This window comes from Eriocheir sinensis, chromosome 40 (genome assembly GCF_024679095.1).
Source record: "Eriocheir sinensis breed Jianghai 21 chromosome 40, ASM2467909v1, whole genome shotgun sequence".
NCBI classification, from domain to species: domain Eukaryota; kingdom Metazoa; phylum Arthropoda; class Malacostraca; order Decapoda; family Varunidae; genus Eriocheir; species Eriocheir sinensis.
Genome location: NC_066548.1, coordinates 16,627,879 through 16,633,044, shown reverse-complemented (window position 1 = coordinate 16,633,044; position 5,166 = coordinate 16,627,879).

Genomic DNA, 5,166 nt, shown 5'->3' with positions numbered 1-5,166 from the left:
TTACATTGGAGAAAAGACGCCTACGAGGGGATATGATTCAAGTCTTCAAGTATCTAAAAAAGTTCAATAACGTCGATTACTCCAAATTCTTTGAACTGCAAACCAACTCAAGAACTAGAAATAACGGTTTACCCATTCAGTCGAGTCGATGTAACACAGACATTGGAAGGAGTTTCTTTTCAAACCGAGTCATCCGCCACTGGAACAATCTTCCCTCAGAAGTAGTAAATGCGAATACCATCAACTCCTTCAAATATAGAATCGACCGTCATTTCGCTGCGTCAGGAGTAAACTGAATAACGAGGGGCTTCCATCTGCTCCTCAATATCGAGGTGCTTTCATCTGCTCACCAAGCCCCAAGTGGCGGTCGAGCAGATTAAATCACCCAAGCTGTCGACCTCGTAATGAGCCAATAGGCTTTCTGTTGCCTGCATTTCCATGTTTCCATGTTTCCATGTTTCCTCCTCCTCCTCCTCCTTCTCCTCCTCCTCCTCCTCCTCCTCCCTGCCTCAAACGGCCCCGTGCGTTATCTGGCTGGTCACCTGTTTTTACCGTATCTGTTTGTCCTCCCTCGTCCGTTCTTTGATAAACGAGGCAGCTTTCCTTTACCGTATTTTACTTTTTTTTTGTGAAGCATCAGCTTGTTGTTCTGGCCGCTATGGAGGTGCTGCGAGGTTTGTGTTGCTGTTCCATGGGCCTGTTTGACCTTTTGACCTCACCACACACTTCACTCACTCCTCCCGTGCAACATTACTATAGTCAGCTCAGTACTCCATTTCTTTACCACACCCACTCTTCTCTTTCTCGCCTTTCCAAAACTAGATAAGACGTTTCTCTTGTCTGACTTTGCTCCCCATTCCATGTCAATTCCGTTCTTACTTCGTTCCTCGTTAAAGATTTTCCTCCTCCTATTCATCCTTGTTCTCCATTTCTTTCTCATCTTCGTTTTCTTCTTGCTCGCCATATGTTGGGTTCATGTCGACTGGTTTCTTCTGCCGAGTTTATTCTGCGATTATCTTCACACTCTCTTTTTCTCACAGCCTCTCCGTGTCTCTTTTCTTCCCTCTTTGCGATGTTTCTCTCAATCCATCCTAGATCTGCGTTTCCTCCAAGTGTTTTCCCAAAGTGTGTGTGTGTGTGTGTGTGTGTGTGTCTGCGCACCCGTGTGTGGGCGTGGTTGCGTGGATCCAACACGACGTCACTCGGCTCCCCGGAGCGCCTAACTCTTTTAGCGAGAGTAATGTTATTTCGTAGACAGTAATTAAGAGACGGAATGTGATAGCTTAGTTTTGCTTTGTTCTTCGTGTCATGTAATATTTTTAATAGGAATGTCAGCGTCCATTTTTAATTAAGTCAACAATGCAAGGTTGGCCAAGGACGCAAAAGTATTCCCTTGCAATGTCTGCGTCCAAGTGTTCTCAGTAGAAGAGTATGTGTGATGAGGAAGTGCATCTTGATAAAATAAAAGTGTTATAACAACTGTCTGTATTTCTTTTTCGGTGTTGACATGACATTTATTTTTTCTATCTGTGTTACCGGCAAATGCATTTTAATTTAGACGTCAAATGAATTATGTCATGAATAAAAGCATTCATCACACTAATTTCGGAACGTTTAATGTTTACGAGTGATAAAAAGTCCATTAATATTGTCGCTTTTCTTCAATTTAAGCACCATCGGCTTCATTCTCGTTAATCGCTTTGGAAAAAAATGCAAATATTGTTCCCAGAATTGTAGCCAGTTTTGTACAACGATTACACACACACACACACACACACACACACACACACACACTGGTACTTTCTAAAATATAAATTAATTCTGGGAAAGATTACTGTATAGTGTACATATTAACTGAAGATATGCGCAGGAGGAGGCGGAGAAAGAGGAGGAGGTTGCTGTTACTGGTATTGTTTCCTTGGAAGGACTGCGCGTGACAATTTACAGGATGAGTGTTTCCTACAAACGTCTTGCTTCCGAGATAATGGTTATACTTACTGGAATCTACTTCTTGACTCAATTATATCATATTTTTCACTTTCTTTGCTTCTTCCTTTGTGCTCTTCCACCTTTTCTACCTGATCAGTCCTGACCAGTCTGTATCCGTCCTTCCTCCCGCTCCAGTGTTTTGGGTGAAGTGATCAGTCGCAGCAAAACATCGACACATTCAGAATTTCAGATTTATTGAATTCCAGTGGAACCAACATATACCGAACACAACTCCATTATTGTATTATTGGATTGAGAGAGAGAGAGAGAGAGAGAGAGAGAGAGAGAGAGAGAGAGAGAGAGAGAGAGAGAGAGAGAGAGAGAGAGAGAGAGAGAGAGAGAGAGAGAGAGAGAGAGAGAGAGAGAGAGAGAGAGAGAGAGAGAGAGAGAGAGAGAGAGAGAGAGAGAGAGAGAGAGAGAGAGAGAGAGAGAGAGAGAGAGAGAGAGAGAGAGAGAGAGAGAGAGAGAGAGAGAGAGAGAGAGAGAGAGAGAGAGAGAGAGAGAGAGAGAGAGAGAGAGAGAGAGAGAGAGAGAGAGAGAGAGAGAGAGAGAGAGAGAGAGAGAGAGAGAGAGAGAGAGAGAGAGAGAGAGAGAGAGAGAGAGAGAGAGAGAGAGAGAGAGAGAGAGAGAGAGAGAGAGAGAGAGAGACACAAACCCACACTGTCACAAAAAATTCAGGACTTAATATCATCATCGAGATTGTCCTCAGAGACATTGCAGACACACACACACACACACACACACACACACACACACACACACACACACACACACACACACACACACACACACACAGGAAAAGGACTTGAGATAAATGAAAAAGGAAGAAATGTGGAAGGAAAGAAGTTTTCGTGATAAATTTGAAGTGAGAACGTGACGGAGCTAAAAGAGATTAATTGAAAAAAGAAAACGTTCTGACATCGATATAATAGAAGGTGAAGGAAGAAGGAGAGTGAAGGTGTAGGTTTCCTCTTACGTTTTTTTTTTTTTTTGAGAGATTCGATGACTAAATATTGTCGAGAAAGATGAGCAGAGCAGCAGGTAAATGTAGATCTGGCAATAGGAAATAAATAAAAAAAATAGACGGTTTTCTTCATCTCCATCTTCCTTTCCTTCAAACGTGGCAGAAAATTGAAAAGAAAGACTTGATACTCTATTGATTAATTAGAGTGCAGGATACTGTCGGATGGCGCGGGAAGAAGTGGTTGTCAACTGGTCATATCCAGTGTGTGTGTGTGTGTTGCAATTTCGAAGTTATATATTCATGAAGGAAGGAAAAGGGATGCGTGGAGAATTACGATGTGAAAAGCGAATTATAGCATCTCTGGGACCCCTGATATTGTTTTCACAGCTCTTTGTAGGAGTCTGAGCTGGATTTTATTTCATTTTATTAGCTATTTCCTTCACTGATTCAAATTACTGATAGCAACATTCTTGTACCCTTCGTATTTATAAAAATCGTTTTTACCTCCTGATCGACAAGAAAAGAGGAGATAATCATTAAAAATATAATTGTTAATGTTAATATTATTCATTTATCTTCTTAGTAGTTAAATACTGTGATAGTTGTTGTTATTATTATTATTATTATTATTATTATTATTATTATTATTATTATTATTATTATTATTATTATTATTATTATTATTATTATTATTATTATTATTATTATTATTATTATTATTATTATTATTATTATTATTATCTGTAACATTACTTTTATTGCTTTCTCATTATTATTTTCACCACCCTGCCACCACCATCGTACGTTTTTTCAGCAGTCGTTTCCTCCGTTAAGTGGCGGGGTGGTTCCCTCAACTTCCTGCCGTGTTGACGTGTGGATCCTGCTTTTAGCTGGAAGTGGTTTTTGTTTATTTATTTGTTCATTTATTATCCTTAGTACTATTTGTAGGAGTAGTTGTAGTTTTAATAAGAACACTAGTAGCGGCAGCAGTAGCACCAGCAGCAGCGGCAGCAAGAGTAGTAGTAGTAGTAGTAGTTGTAGTAGTTGTAGTAGTACTATTAGTAGTGGTAGTAGTAGTAGTAGAAGTACTGGTAGTAGTAATAGTAGTAAGAGGAGGAGGAGGAGGAGGAGGAGAGGCCTTACTAATTGTAACAAAACAGTAGCAGTAGTAACAATATTTTTAACCGAATTGATATGCAAAGGAAATATTAGAATAACTAATTATAACGATAATAATGATAGTTATATATTTTTGTATTATTGTATTGCAATATATACTTATTAAAACAACAAACAACAAGAAAAAAAGGCAACATTAACTATAATATCATTAATCACAGTAATGAAAATAGTAATAATAATAATAATAATAATAATAATAATAATAATAATAATAATAATAATAATAATAATAATAATAATAATAATAATAATAATAATAATAATAATAATAATAATAATAATAATAATAATAATAATGATAATAATAATAATAATAATAATAATAATAATAATAATAATAATAATAATGATAATAATAATAATAATAATAATAATAATAATAATAATAATAATAATAATAATAATAATAATAATAATAATAATAATAATAATAATAATAATAATAATAATAATAATAATAATAATAATAATAATAATAATAATAATAATAATAATAATAATAATAATAATAATAATAATAATAATAATAATAATAATAATAATAATAATAGTAATAATGGTGATAAGTTTTAAATTAGCAAATATATGTCACCGTACTATTTTCTCATTGCAACAGTGCATAAAAATGAAATTAAAAAGCGACATAAATAACAATGATAAGAGTAATATAGTAATAATGTGGGAGTGAGTTATTTTTACCGTAAGTGCAGTGACGACAGAAAATAAATTGAAGTAGTAAAAGTAATTACAGAGAGTAATCGCAAAATCAATAATATAATTGTTGAAATGTCTGCAATTAGCGGCTTGGTTGCAGTCCAGCCGTGGGTCCGCCTCGAAGTAATGCCTCGCCATCGATCTCAGGACGGCAGGAAGGAAGGAAGGAGTGAACGTCTCCCAAATTAATTACTAACCTCTGCTGCTTCTCTCTCCGCATCGACTCCTCCTCTTCGTCCTTCTCCTTTTCCTCCATTTGCCTCTTATCTTCGCTGCTCCACCCATGCCACTCACAACCACCTCTTTCCTTCTATTCG